Source organism: Schistocerca gregaria, chromosome 7 (genome assembly GCF_023897955.1).
Source record: "Schistocerca gregaria isolate iqSchGreg1 chromosome 7, iqSchGreg1.2, whole genome shotgun sequence".
Lineage (NCBI taxonomy): Eukaryota > Metazoa > Arthropoda > Insecta > Orthoptera > Acrididae > Schistocerca > Schistocerca gregaria.
In genome coordinates this window covers 111,840,306-111,857,018 of record NC_064926.1, presented here as the reverse complement: position 1 = coordinate 111,857,018, position 16,713 = coordinate 111,840,306, and positions in this window count along the sequence as shown.

Here is a 16,713-nt window from a genome sequence, read left to right as displayed (position 1 = left end):
GAGTGGATGGGTATGAGCGACTTACAGCGATTAAGTATTGGGTGAGAGTGAGTTGCAGTTATGGGATCTTGTGTGCTGAAAAAAAAAATGCGCGAAATGTTTTTGGAGAAGTTTTTAAAGACGCTGAGGAAGGAAGACAGGCTGTTGTGTCGTCTACTATGAGAGTCCTTAGGATGGAGAGAAGTTGCGATGGTCGGTAGCAGGAATCCAAAATCATGTGAAAAAATCACTTGAAAATGAACTTTTCTTTTCTAAAAAGAAAATAAAGGTAACTTCTCTTGATTCCTGTGCTTCCTATATTCAAGTACTGTATTCCGTATTACTACTCGCAGAACGCAGGCTAAACAGTAACATCTTCTTGTTACTTGATACTGATGCCCTTGAAGACTGCTACCGAACGGGGCCGGCCAGCGATGGGCGGCTGCTTAAAGCAGCGTTGTTAACAGGGGGCGCTGAACTCTTGTCTTCCTTGAGGTGTGGAACTGCCCGCACTTTTCACTGGAGCGCAGGTCACCGCCTTCTTGATGCCGTTTCGCGGCGCTGTCCTGGTCGATGCGCAGTCGATGCTTTAGTACTGCAAAGAGGCAGCTGGTAGCCCAATTTTCAGTCAGAATCTTTTAAATAAACAGGAACATAATCGTATTTTTCTGTGTTCTGATATAAGCATTTTTCCACTGACTGTTTAATAGTTGAAAAGACAATAAATTTGTAAAAAATCTACGAATTCATAGATGTACATCAAACACTATATTTTGACGCGGTCCCTTTCGATTTCAAAGCGCTTTGTGACCTGAAGGATGTGGATTCAGATACCTTCGTCAAAGAAATCTCCTGCTCATTGTTTGACGTCATTCTGGACCTCACAGTCGTTAGAAAACAATTTTCCACCCACAAACAACTTCAGACAGTTGAGAAGATGAAAAACTGAATGTGCCAGATTAGGACTGTGAGCAGGGTCTCAACCGAATGCTCCAAGAGTGGCTTTGTGGTGTTGACTGCGTGTACAAGTGCATTGTCATGCAACAAGCACACTCGCTTCATAAGATTCCACTTATTTTGTTCTGTATCGCCCTCCATGGTTTTATTTGGTTTCACAGAACCACGAAGCATTAATTTTTCCCCCTAGAGCAAAAATACAATGAGGAGAATCCCTTTGGGGTCGCAAAAGACAGAGGCCTCATTTTATTGTGGCGAAACAAAAGTTTTTATTTGTTTCGCTGATCACGTGGAGGGTTGTCGTCACTGCGTTGAGTTCGTATTTCGGCTCTGGGTTGCTGTGGGCCACCCATGTTTCGTCACCAAGCGCAAGGAATAGCTCATCATTCAGTTCGAAACACTTGAGAAATCCCCGTGAAGATGAGCTTTTGTTGACTCTGTGTTGATCTGTGAACTGTTTTCGTACCCACCTCGCCCACAGTTTCGAAAACCAATTGTTGCATTAATGATTTAAGACATAACAGACCGACAGGGAAAAAATATTCAAATGGCTCTGAGCACTATGGGACTTAACATCTAAGGTCATCAGTCCCCTAGAACTTAGAACTACTAAAACATTACTAACCTAAGGACATCACACACATCCATGCCCGAGGCAGGATTCGAACCTGCGACCGTAGCGGTCGCCCGGTTCCAGACTGAAGCCCCTACAACTGCTCTGCCACAACGTCCGGTGACCGACAGGCCTCTGGCAACATCGCCTTCATTTCGTCCAAAGTCAATCCACGATCGTCACGAATCCTTTCGTCGATCTTGTTCGCCATCTCATCAGTCACGTTGTAAGTAGGCAGTTTAGGTTTTTATGTTGGTAACGCCTCTGTTCTGTTTTAATGCTCATGTGTGAAGTTAATCTTTCGAAAGCTCTTCTCATATATTTATTTATTTATTTCATAATTCCTCTAACACTGATCTATATGTTTATTTCTATTCTTTTGTAAAGCCTGTATTACTACAAATGTTATCTGTATTATTATGTACTTTAATGACGTATTTTGTACCTTTGTAATTATATTCTCATGTCGTAAATTAGTAATTGTATAGACGCCCGTTATTCAGATTAAGCATTTTCATTTCACTGCGCACATTTCTGTTGGTCATAGTATGTGCACAATACGTTGAAAAATGAATTGTTAGTGCTCGCATGTGTGTTGATAATTCAGCGAGGGACTGGTTAACAGCACTGCTGGTTGTAAGGACAGTTCCAAAAAGTTTTGAGTGCACAAGTGGTGGTTTATGGACTTGCTACATTGTCCACAAGACTCTTCGATGGTGATTGAGCACCTCCACAGTCGCAACAGATGGCTGCTGGCCATCCCTACAGGGACTACAGTGGGTCTACACCTATGATGGCCCACCAGCACCATTATTCCTACAAGGACTGCACTGGGTCTGCACCTCTGGTGGCCCACCAATACCATAACCTCTACCAGGACTGCAGCGGATCTGCTCTGTGATGACCCACCTACGAATATTCTTCAAAACTTCCACTGACTCTGCTGTGGGTTTGCTCTGTTGTGGCCCATTACCTGTCTGCAAGTCAAGAGTCAGCACTGTCTTTCCGTTGGAGGGACAACACTACTTCGTCAAGACTGCATGGAAATCCACTACTTTCGTGTGCATTTTATTTTACTGCTCAGACTTTGAGGAAAAAAAAACTGCAATTACTACTGGGATGAATGATCAGGTCTGTCTTTATGAGAACATTTTTTGCATTTGACCAACAGTGTATCAATAAGTGTGTGCATTTGATATCTTTGTTACTGTAATTATGAAATTTTTTTTTCAAATTTGTATTGGGCACTATGTAAGTAGGCTGTTTAGGTTTTTATGTTGGTAACGCCACGTAGCGCTCTGTATGAAAATCACTGACTGTGCTGTGTGCAGTCTGTGGCGGGTTGGCATTGTTGGAATATTCGCTATTGTAGCGTTGGACAGTTGTATGTGAACATCGCGTAGCGTTGTGCAGTTGGTGGTGAGCCGCCAGCAGTGGTGGATGTGGGGAGAGAGATGACAGAATTTTGGGAGCGGACGATCTGGACTTGTGTCCGTCAGAAAAAGGAAATTTGTAAGACTGGATGTAAAGAACTGATATATACATTATGGCTTTTGAACACTATTAACGTAAATACACTGTTTGTCCTCTATCAAAATCTTTCATTTGCTGACTATGCCTATCAGTAGTTAGTGCCTTCGGTAGTTAGAATCATTTATGTAGCTAGCAGTATTGGCGCTCGCTGTATTCCAGTAGTTCGAGTAACGAAGATTTTTGTGAGGTGAGTGATTCATGAAAGGTATAAGTTATTGTTAGTCAGGGCCATTATTTGTACGAATTATTGAAATTCAGTTTGCGTTGAGCTAAAAATATTGTGTGTCCGTTTAGTGATGATCAGAATAAGTATAGAGAGTAATGTCGCCGGCCGGTGTGGCCGAGCGGTTCTAGGCGCTACAGTCTGAAACCGCGCGACCGCTACGGTCGCAGGTTCAAATCCTGCCTCGGGCATGGATGTGTGTGACGTCCTTAGGTTAGTTAGGTTTAAGTAGTTCTAAGTTCTAGGGGACTGATAACCTCAGAATGAGTCCCATAGTGCTCAGAGCTATCTGAACCATCAGAGAAATGTCTGAGCACGTCCTGTTTTGCTCAGGCGTTTGAAAATCAAATAACGTATGAGCACAGTAATTTATAATTTTCCAAAGGGGACGTTTCATAACGCTTGAGCGACGCTCAACCCTTCGTTCGTGGTGAACAAACTCGCGATTCCATTTAACAGTACTAGTCATCACATCATCTCCCCATACCGTTTTGATTTCGTTAAAAATGTGTAACGGCGCGTTTCCGTTTGCAAGAAGAAACCTGATTACGCTCTTCACCTCAGCTCCTGAAGGTGTTTGGAATAGAGACATTGATTTCAACGTAGCTCAGCAATAAGCGTTCAAGGCCGATTGAGGCAAACGAGCGTGCATTCCGCTACCAACACCTTATTCTTGGACGCGAGGGTGCCAGCTTTTCGAACAAAATTCCATTGAGCGTCAGAGGCATTCTGGATATGCTTCGCAGTGTTACGGTTGCTCTTCTGATGACGTAGCTCGCTGCAGGCCGCGCCGCTCTACGTGCCTCGCAGGCTAGGAGCAGCAGGCTCGACATTTGCCACGTGGCCGCCACGTGCTGGAAATGCCGCGCCCTTTCGCCCCCTCTCCGCCCGCCAGCCCCGCCGCATATTGGTATTTTGATCGACTGCCGGCGCCTCCACCTCCGAGTCTGGTAGCGCGCGGGCGCCGAGTGGTGAGTGGAAGCGACACGGCGCGATTCGAGCAGCGGCGGCGTGGCAAGTGGCAGCCATGGCAATCACGGCCGACTGTCAGCTGTCAGCGCGCGGCAGAAACAGCCGCCTGCGCGCGACGCCGCCTCCCGCTCTCCATCTGCCGGCGAGAGGCGGGCGGGCGAGTGCTCTCCGGCGAGAAACTGTTCCGGCATTAAGGCCGCGAGTTGCTAGGTACTTCTCGGAGATGAACAGTGTCAATTTTATGTGTGTACGGAAAATAACCGCTATACCAGTATTTATGGCGCTGTCGATACTGTTCAGTCGCTAACATACACTACTGGCCATTAAAATTACTACACCAAGAACAACTGCAGATCATAAACGGGTACTCATTGGACAAATCTATTACACTAGAACTGACATGTGATTACATTTTCACGCAGTTTGGATGCATAGATACTGAGAAATCAGTACCTAGAACAACTACCTCTGGCCTTAATAACGGCCTCGATACGCCTGGGAATTGAGTCAAACAGAGTTTGGATGGCGTGTACAGGTACAGGTGCCCATGCAGCGTCAACACGATACCACAGTTCATCAAGAGTAGTGACTGGCGCATTGTGACGAGCCAGTTGCTCGGCCACCATTGACCAGACTTTTTCAGTTGGTGAGATATGGAGACTGTGCTGGCTGGGGCAGCAGTCGAACATTTTCTGTACCCAGAAAGCCCCGTCCAGGACCTGCAACATGCGTTCGTGCATTATCGTGCTGAAATGTAGGGTTCCGCAGGGATCGAATGCAGGGTAGAGCCACGGGTCGTAACACATCTGAAATGTAACGTCCACTGTTCAAAGTGCCGTCAATGCGAACAAGAGGTGACCGATACGTGTAACCCATGGCACCCCATACCATCACGCCGGGTGATGTCAGTGTGGCGATGACGAATACACGCTTCCAATGTGCGTTCACCGCGATGTCGCCAAACATGGATGCGACCGACAGAATGGTGCAAACAGAACCTGGATTCATCCGAAAAAACGACGTTTTGCCATTTGTGCGCCCAGGTTCATCGTTGAGTACACCATCGCAGGCGCTCGTGTCTGTGATGCAGCGTCAAGGGTAACCGCAGCCACTATCTCCGAGCTGATAGTCCATGCTGCTCCAAACGTCGTCGAACTGTTCGTGCAGATGGTTGTCGTCTTACTAACGTCCCCATCTGTTGACTCAGGGATCGAGACGTGGCTGGATGATCCGTTACAGCTAGAAAACGACCTTTAGAGAGGAGTGGGCAATATTCCTCAAGGGCTCCTCAGCAGTTTGGAGCAGCGAGACCGAATAACATGTAAAAATGTGCATTAGTGGCCGAGGAGGGCAAATTCTTACTGAGAATCCGATGTCAACCTTCACGAATGTTTCGTTTTAAACATATTACGTGTGTACTGTGTTTAAAGTCGTCCGCCATTGCCTGTGATTATTTCTGTCCGACAACTTCTCCGTTACTTAGCAGTTGTTAGCGGTGGGTGTGAAGGTGAGGGCTTTCGGAAAGATAACTGCACAGGAGAAGCAGCTCTCATGTTTCGCTCGATAATGGAAGCAAGCGCTAGGAAAAAATCAAGGGACGTTTATAGGATTTGTGGAATAGAAAGAGAGTTCTGCAGTGTAAAATGATTCAAGATGTTAGAAATAAAATAGGAATAATTTACATAGACCCAAGGTAATTTACAATATAAATAAAAACTAACAGGCAGAAATATTACAATCGGAGGTGCACATCAAAGTGTTAGGACTGAAAAGGTTTTAAGACAGGGATACAATCTGTCACCACAACTGCTTAATCTATACATTGCAGAAGCAATGACGAATGTAAAAGAAAAATGGGATTAAAATAATGAGTGAAAGGATATCGGTGATAAGATTCGCTGATGACATTGCTATCCTTAGCAAAAGTGAAGAAGAAATGAAGGACGTGTTGAATGAAATGGTCTAATGAGTATAGAATATGGACTGAGAATAAACCAAAGACAAACGAAAGTAATTAGTAGTAATAGAAATGATATTTGCAATTAGATTACCATCTAATCGAAGACCAAGAAGTAGACGATGTTAAAGAATTCTGTCGTCTTGGAAAGAAAATAACAAGTGACGAACGAAGCAAGGAGCACGTAAAAGGCAGATTAGGACAGACAAAGAGGACGTACCTGGCCAAGAAAAGTCTGCTGGTATCAAACATCGGCCTCAATAAGATCAACAAATTTCTAAGAATGTACGTTCGCGGAACAACATTGTATGATAGTGAACCATGGACTACAGGAAAAAATGGTAAAGAGTAGTTCTACAGAAATATGTTGAAAATCAGGCTGACTGGTAAGATAAGGAATGACGAGGTTCTTGACGGAATCGATGAGGAGAGGAACATGTGGAATACATTGACAAGAAGAAGCGACAGGATGACGGAGCATGTCTCAAGACAAAAGGAAATTACTTCCATGGTGCCAGGGCGAGCGTTAGAGGGTAAAAGCTGCAGGGTGAGATTAAGATTGGAATACATGAAACAAACAATTAAGAACGTGGGAAGCAAGTGCTACCTTGAGATGAAGAAGTTGGCACAAAACAGAAATTCGGGGTGGACCACATCGAATCAGTCAGATGTCTGTTGAGTCAGAAGAAAAAGAAAAAAATAGGTCGCAAGATTTCATTAATATGAATGAGGAGCTCCCCAGCCATTTTTTTCTTTTATAAATCATCAGTCTTCTGAGTGGTTTGATGCAGCTCGCTGCGAATTCCTCTCCTGTGTCAATCCTATCATCTGAGTAGTACTTGCAACCTACATTCTCAATTATTTGATACATGTGTTCCCATTTATGTCTTCCACTACAGTTTTCATCCTCTGCAGTTTCCTTTAGTTCCAAGGAAGTTATTCTCTGGTGTCTCAAAACTTTTCGTATCATCCTGTCCCTTCTTGTTGTCAGTGTTTTCCATATATTCCTTTCCTCGACCATTCTGCGAAGTACGTCCTCACATCATACTTTCAGACCATCTAATTTTCTACATTCTTCTGTAGCGCCACATCTCAAATGCTTCGATTCTCTTCCGTTCCGGTTTTTTCCATAGCCCATGTCTTACTACCGTACAATGCTGTGCTCCAAACGTACATTCTCACAAATTTCTTCCTTGCTACTAGCAGGCTTCTCTTGGGCATAATTGCCTTCTTTGTCTGTACTAGTCTGCTTTTTATATCCTCCTTGCTCTGCCCGTCATGGCTTATTTTGCTGCCTGGTTAGCCGAATTCCTTAAGTTCTTCTACTTCGTGATCATCAATCTTGATGTTAATTTTGTTACTGTTCTCATTCCTGCTACTTCTCATTGCTTTCTTCTTTCTTCGCTTTACTCCCGGTCCATATTCTTTACTCATTAGACTGTTCATTCCATTCAGCAAATTTAGTAAATCCTTTTCATTTTGATTGAGGATAGCAATCACATCAACGAATCTTATCATTGATGTCCTTTCAACCTTGAATTTTAATTCCACTCTTGAACTCTTCTTGTCTTTCCGTCATAGCTTCTTCGATGTATAGATTGAACAGCAGGGACGAAAGACTAAATCCCTGTACTATACCATTTTTAATACCGGCCCTTCGTTCTGAGTACATACTGAATATTACCCATCTTTCCCTATAGCTTATCACAATTATTATCAGAATTTCAAACGCCTTGCACCACCTGACATTGTCGTACGCTTTTTCCAAATCGATAAATCCTACAAATGTGTCTTGATTTTTCTTCAGTCTTGCTTCCATTATCAGCTGAAAAGCCAGAATTGCCTCTCTGCTGTCTCTTTCCTAAAGCCAAACCCATCGTCCTCTAACACATCATAAATTTTCTTTTCCATTCTTCTGTATATTATTTTTGTCAGAAACCTGGATGCTTGAGTTGTTATACTGATTGTGCAATGATTCTCACTGTTGCACACTCCGTCTTCAGGCTACGATTGGCCTACCGCGGCCATCCGACCGCCGTGTCATGCGGATAGGAGGGGCGTAGGGTCAGCACACCACTATCCCGGTCGTTATGATGGTATTCTTGATCGGAGCCGCTACTATTCGGTTGAATAGCGCCTCAGTTGGCATCACGAGGCTGATTGCACCCCGAAAAGCAGCGCATGGCGGCTGGATGGTCACCCATCCAAGCGCCGCCCACGGCCGACAGCGCTTAACTTCGGTGATATCAGGGGAACCGGTGTATCCACTGCCACAAGGCCGTTGCCTTGTCGGCTGTTTGCAGTCTTCGGGATTATGTGAATGATGTTTTTCCGAAAGTGAGAGGGAATATGGCCAGACTGATACTTTCTACCCAAAGTGAATAAACGTTTGTTGTCCTTCTCCGATGATTTTAAAAATTCTGATCCAATGTTATCCATCATTGATGCCTCATTTGGTCCTAAGTCTTCCATAACTCTTTGGAATTATGATTCTAATACTGGATCCCCTATCTCTTCTATATCGACTCCCAACATCAGACAAGTCTTCCCCCTCGTAGAGGCCTTCAGTGTACTCTTCCTGCATATCCGTTCTCTCATTTGTGTTTAACAGGCAGTTAGAAAGTCGATAAAACACAGAAAAATGTTTAGACGATTCTCAAACAGATGACGTACACGGCTCACTCCCTGCGGCAGAAAGATGGGCTACGGTACCACAGGGGACAATTGCTCCTTGTACTGAGGTTGGCATTAGCGTTAACGCTGCTATCCGACCGGCGCCACCCAGTCGCAAACCGCACGTGTGCCACGCCCCCTGAGCTGCCAATTCCGCAAACCACCTCTTACAGCAGACATAAAAAGGACAGGAAGCAGTAATAATAATTTTTAGAGAGCTAATGCTCACCTACCACAATCCAAAAGGGGTCTACTACGGTGACATTAAGCACGAGATATGCCACCCTCCTCACTTGAAGAAATTATTATTGAGGTTATAGTTTACACCTAAATTTTTAGATAAATATTTAGCCTACTTGTGATTTCCAGTGAATCTGCTTCAGACTACATCCTCAGGGTGCCACAGACTCATTTCTTGGACAAAACTTACGGAATTTCAGATCCCATATTTCGTGCGTGAGAACGCCGCCCAATTTGACCGAAGAAAAGACTAATTTGCATTTCGCTGATTGTCGCCCAGAGACTGTAACTTCAGGTAGTGAGATCGACTATATCGTGATCATGCACGTACTGGTGCACTGATCCGGAAAGATCGACCCCCTTCGGATGGTGTTGGTCGTCGGTGGAAATGGCTCTAAACACTATAGGACTTAACATATGTCATCAGTCCCCAAAACTTACTACTTAAACCTATTTAACCTAAGGACATCGCAAACATCCATGCCCGACGCGGGATTCGAACCTGCGACCGGGGCAGCAGCGCGGTTCCGGACTCAAGCGCCTAGAGCCGCTCGGCCACAGCGGCCGGCACCGATATCGGTGCCACTGCGACTGTAGCCTTAGGTATTGCATGGAACTCGGACTGCATTTCCCCAGTTTTATCGAATCCACATACGAACTTCAGCTTCAGATAAAGAAGTATGTGCCTAGGAAAAGTATAGGGGAGGGAAAGCATCCACGTTGGTATAACAAACATATTAGGAAGTTGCTGAGAAAGCAGAGAATTTTGCACAGTTGTTCTAAACGTAGTCACTGCCCCGCTGACTAACAGAAGTTATGCGAAATGAAAGCAGCTGTCAGAAGGACAATGAGTGATTCTTTTAACGAATTTGAAAGCAATATTTTATCTGCAGATTCTAAAAATAACCTCAAAAAATTTGGTGTACTCAAAACCTACGAACGCTACAAATAATTCAATAGCTTCTCTTGCTGACACTAAGGGTAATGTAACTGACGATGATAAACAGAAGGCCGAAATTCTAAACCTAGCTTTCAAAAACTCGTATACGATAGAGGACTGCAGCACCATCCCCCCTTTCAGTTATCGGACAAACGAAAGGATGGCTGACATGGTGTTTAGTGTATCAGGAATTGTAAAACAGTTAAGATCCTTAGACGCCAGGCAGGCATCTGGCCCAGACGGTATCCCCGTAAAATTTTATGTTGACCTACAAATATAGCACGATTGTTATCCGTCATCTATCAGAGATCATTGGAACGGCGGAAAGTTCCACGGGAGTGAAAGAAGGTCCAGGTCATAGCAGTCTACAAAAAAGGGTAGAACATCGGATGCACATAATTACCGGACAATTTCACTCACATCGATTTGCTGTACAATCATGGAACATATATAATGACCTTTCTAGACTCTGAGAAGCTCATCTGCAGAAACCAGCACGGTTTTAGGAAACAGCGATCATCAGAGACACAGCTGGACCCCTTTGTGCATGATATACGACAGGCTCTCGATACCGGCTCCCAGGCTGATGCCATATTTATCGACTTTCGAAAGGCGTTCGACTAAGTTTCGCACTGTCGCTTGCTACAAAAAGTGAGCGCTTACGCCCTATCCGATAACATATGCGGTTGGATAGAATGTTTTCTAACAGACAGCGGGCAGTATGTCGTCCTGAACGGGGCGACTTCAACAGAAACAAGCGTAACTCCAGGAGTGCCCCAGGGCAGCGTAATAGGCCCTCTGCTTTTTACGATTTACGTAAACGATCTGGTTGATGGTATCGACATCGGCATTAGACTGTTTAACCATGATGCTGTAGTCTACAGGAAAGTAGTATCACAAAAAAGTTGTGAACAAATCATTGAGGATTTCCAGAAAATAAATGGCTGGTGTAACGACTGGCAGTTATCTCTCAATATTAGTAAGTGTAACCTACTACGTATAACAAGGCGAAAATCCGCATTAATGTACAAAATAAATGCCAAGTCTTTGGAAACGGTAACGTCCGTCAAGTATCTGGGTGTGACTGTTCGAAATGGCTAAATGGTTCAAATGGCTCTGAGCACTATGGGACTTAACAGCTGAGGTCATCAGTCCCCTAGAACTTAGAACTAGTGAACACACATCCATGCCCGAGGCAGGATTCGAACCTGCGGACGTAGCGGCCGCGCGTTCCAGATTGAAGTGCCTAGAACCGCTCGGCCACCTTGGCCGGTGAATGTTCAAAATGATCTCAAATGGAATGATCAGATTACACAAGTAACGGGTAAGGCGAACTCTAGATTGCGATTTATTGATAGAATCCTGAAGCGAAGCATTCCTTCAACAAAGCAAATTTCTTACAATACGTTAGTTCGTCCAGTCTTGGAGTATTGTTCGTCTGTATGGGACCCTTACAATTGGGTCTGATTCAAGTGACTCAGAAGGTCCAAAGAAGAGCGGCAGAATACGTGACTGGTACATTTAGCCATCGCGAGAGCGTTACAAATCTCATAGAAAGTTTGAAGTGGGACACACTTGCAGACGGAGTGCTCGCTAAACAGAAGGAACTGCTCACTAAATTCCGAAATCCGATCCTTACCGATGATGTAGAGCATATATTATTACCACGAACGCCGGCCGGAGTGGCCGTGCGGTTCTAGGCGCTACAGTCTAGCGCCTCGGGCATGGATGTGTGTGATGTCTTAGGTTAGTTAGGTTTAATTAGTTCTACGTTCTAGGTGACTGATGACCTCAATGATCACGATTCAAAGATAAGGGAAATAAGAGCTTGTACTGAGGCGTTAAGACAGTCGTTTTTCCCTCGCGCATTGAGCAAGTGGAACAGAGGGAGGGGGGAAATATGACTTGGGCGCGAATTGTGCCCTCCGCTACACACCACGTGGTGGCTAGCGGAGTATATTTGTAGATGTAGATATTTTCCCCAATGATCTTACGAAATGTAAACCTCTGTAACTCTTGATCTCTTATAATTTCCAAAACGACTCTCGTTTCGTCTTCTAAATGCTTTCAATCGGTTCCTCTCCTTGATACAGACGCTCAACGCACACCTTCCACCTTCTCTCTCGTCCGAATTAACCAGTAAAATTATTTTTACGCTCTTAAACTTGAACCCTGTCGTTTAAAATTCCCTTAAAATAAATTTGAGGCTCTATAGTTATGTAAGTCTGACCTTCCGATAGCCATTTGCTTTTCGAATTCTTCATACGTTTCTTGTAACATTTCGTTTTAACTTAGTTGCTGTTTATTTAATTTCTAAGTGACCTTTGCTGAAAGTTTTTTTTATATTTCATTCCTTCATCGATAAAGTGATTTATTTCATCTGTTGCTCAACGTTTCCTTCATTGTTAACTTCCTACAGCCGTATAATGGAGTAGAATGGCTATCTCAGACATCAAATATACATACCTCTAGTAAATCTAGGCTACTGATTACATCTGCACTCACGTAAGGCTGTCGTAGTTTAAAATTGTGTGTCTTCAGAAACCGCTCCCTGATTTGTGGTTGGTCGCTTGAGTTGCAACAGATTATCATTAACTTTTGTTTTACTATTTACAAACAAAGAAGTCATCATCCCGTTTACTATATATATATATATATATATATATATACAGTGTGTGTGTCTGATTTCTTATGACGAACAGATAATCTTGATATATAATGCCGCTAAACACAGTTTGTCCAAACTCTCGTTACATATACTCTTTCTCTTCCGCTGAACTGTTGACATTCAGTTTGGGGGAAAAGTAAGTGAACTTCGAATAATAAAATTTGCTGTTTTAGAAAGGTAACAACTCTGAAAGCAGACGAGAACGTTGTCAAAAAGTGTGGTATCCGGTAAAAAACATACCAACGAAAAATTCGAAGTGGAACCAGTACCGTAACATCGCGCTGCCTCAATATTTTCAGGCATTTTATTACATTTGAATACTGTAAATATAAATATCTAACCATCGCATGTATTGGCAAACAATGTCGTTCGGACAGCAGTTTATTTGCGAGCAGTACCACCTTTAGAGACTGTATTTTTTGGATGTATCTGCAATTTACGGACCTCCATCGTCCATCGAGTAAACTCTTTGTTCACGTTCTGTCGCGTGTATGAATTACCGTCAAACAGATTTTAGCGTGAAGTGCGGCTGTGCTCTCAATTGTGTTATAATTTTTTGCCGTTGTATGTGCTTCCAATATTAATGCAGTTTCAAAATTAATGCAGTTAGGAACAAGCCATTCGACAGTGGTAATACTAAATGTGTATGAAAGCATTTCGCAGTGCAGCGCTCTTTGTAATCGTTATTTTCCATTGACATGCGGATCGTCAAAAAAAGCTAAATTACTGTTTGGAAGTAACTTAATGTTGTTGAGAACAAAAAGCATGTTTTGTTTTTGCGTTTGTATGTGGCTCACAAATATACCGTCACTTTGCAAGAATCCTGTCTGAGTGACAAGCGTGTCGGAGATCTGCAATCAGTATATCATTCGCTTTGAAAACTGTGACATTCTGATTGAAAATTTTCGTAGCTAAAAAAGAAGTTGAATGATTTAATGGGACTTAATATAGCGTAAACAGTTTAAATTAATGTATGTATCTGAGAGCTGCATCAAACAAATCTTCGGACTGAATAACGCAGTACGTTTTTAAGAGAAACTTAGAAAATCAGCAAAAGAAATGTGCGTTAGCGTCTTAAATTAAGCTTAATAACGAAATTAGTCACACATAAGCTACTCTTTCAGTCAATGAAATTGTATGTGATTACCTTTTCTCTCTTTGAGGTAGCTGTAGCGCAACTAATATCGTTCTATTCAAATACATACACTATTGTCGCAGTATTGTTAAACATCTGTGCCTATACCAAACACAACTCTTTTTGTAAGAAGTTTCTGAGAACATTAGCTCAATACGACAAACAGTGAATCATTGCAGTCGATTGAGCGTGGCCTGGTATTCCAGGAGATGGGCGTGCGGTTTCAGTAACTGCGATAATCGAGGGCATTGAAAGTGTGGGCGACGCCATCGCAGCTCGGTGGCTGTTCACGTAAGCCCTTCAAAACTCCGACGACATCGTATATGGGGATTGATCTCCTCCTGGAATGGGATAACTGTAATCCATCGTCAGTGGAAGTGACGCGTCTAAGTCCCTAACGTGCGAAGTGTTCCGCCAGCCCCTGACTTAGAATCATCGGCACATCTTCTCAGCATTGTAAGAAAGTGCGTTGAAGGTTAACTTTGGAGCATTTCCGTTCAGACTCTCGGATAATTGTACTATTAAATAACATCTGACCGGAGATTGTGAGTACTCATGTCAACCAATTACACACTACGTTTCAGTTACTTCTTGTGGTATGGGTCCGCAGCCTTTATGAATGTTTTCAAGCATGTCATGTTCGTTTTTAGCTGTAACTGTTTTATTGGACTATTGCAATTTCGCCTATGGCGCCATTTTCAAGAATGAGATTTAATCTTATACACTTCTGGCCATTAAAATTGCTACACCAAGAAGAAATTCATTGGACAAATATATTATACTAGAACTGACATGTGATTACATTTTCACGCAATTTGGATGCATAGATCCTGAGAAATCAGTACCCAGAACAACCACCTCTGGCCGTAATAACGGCCTTGATACGCCCGGGCATTGAGTCAAACAGAGCTTGGATGGCGTGTACAGGTACAGCTGCCCATGCAGCTTCAACACGATACCACAGTTCATCAAGAGTGGTGACTCGTGTATTGTGACGAGCCAGTTGCTCGGTCACCATTAACCAGACGTTTTGAATAGGTTAGATATCTGGAGAATGTGCTGACCAGGACAGCAGTCGAACATTTTCTGTATCCAGAAAGGCCCGTACACCACCTTCAACATGCGGTCGTGCATTATCCTGCTGAAATGTAGGGTTTCGCATGTATCGAATGAAGGGTAGAGCCACGCGTCGTAACACATCTGAAATGTAACACCCACTGTTCAAAGTGCCGTCAATGCGAAGAAGAGGTAACCGACACGTGTAACCGATGGCACCCCATACCACCACGCCGGGTGAGACGCCAGTATGGCGATGGCGAATACACGCTTCCAATGTGGGTTCACCTCGATGTCCCCAAACACGGATGCGAACATCGTGATGCTGTAAACAGAACCTGCATTCATCCGAAAAGATGACGTTTGGCCATTCGTCCACCCAGGTTCGTCGTTGAGTACACCATCGCAGGCGCTCCTGTCTGTGATGCAACATCAAGGTTAACCGCAGCCGTGGTCTCTGAGTTGATAGTCCATGCTGCTGCAAACGTTGTCGAACTGTTCGTGCAGGGATCGAGACGTGGCTGGAAGATCCATTCATGCAATGCAGATAAGATGCCTGTCACTTCAACTGCTAGTGATACGAGGCCGCTGGGATCTAGTATGGCGTTCCGTATTACCCTGCTGAACCCACCGATTCCATATTCTACTAACAGTCATTGAATTTCGACCAACGCGAGCAGCAATGTCGCGATACGATAAACCGCAATCGCGATAGGCTACAATCCGACCTTTATCAAAGTCGGAACCGTGATGGCACGCATTTCTTCTCGTTACACGAGGCATCACAACAACGTTTCACCAGGTAACGCCGGTCAATTGCTGTTTGTGTATGAGGAATTGTTTGGAAACTTTCCTCATGTCAGCACGTTGTTGGTGTCGCCACCTGCACCAACCTTGTGTGAATGCTCTGAAAAGCTAATCATTTGCATATCAAAGCAACTTCTTCCTGTCTGTTAAATTTCGTGTCTGTAGCTCGTCGTCTTCGTGGTGCAGCAATTTTCATGGCCAGTAGTGTACATAACGTCAGTACGTGCTTTTACGTGGCAACAAACTGTGTAGAATCGCTTGAAGTTTCTTATTTAATAGTTATTATGAAACTGCCGTTTTGTGACCAGATTGTCTTATAATTGTTAGTTACATAAGTTGATATCGTTTAAACGCTACCAAATATCGCCAAAACATTTACGCTGAATAACGAAAACTATTGTTCCGCTCCATAGGCCGCTGCACGTGAAACTGGGGCTGAAGCTGCGGCCTGTGTAGTCCTGGGCAGTGACTTTTGCTGTAGCACTGATCGTAATTTTAGCTTTCGTGAAACTTATCAGTGAACACAGACGTCTCGCCCTGCTACTAACCTGCGTATTTGCATTGCATTTACTTAGGCAACTAACGAGATTATTGCCCCTTTTCTTCACTAACTGATCAGTATGCGTACTAAGTAGATTGACATTACAGAATTAAAGCGACCGACTAATAATTCCGTACTAACTGTTGGATGCTGGGGCCCGATCGTAAACTTCACTCCCTACTACAAGAACACTGTCTTAATAAAAGCATGCTATTTCAGGATCTTTATGGTGCTGTGAATACAACCACCCGTTGAACAGTTAGAACTGCAGAGAAAGATAAATTGTGCCTGCCTTATCAAACCCTCTGGAAGAAATATTATGTCTAGGTTCTTACGGTCACCAGTCTGTGAAGGAGCTAATTTGATTTTAGACCAATCTGAAATTTACTGTGAAACGGAAAAGAGTTCGGAATTGTGCT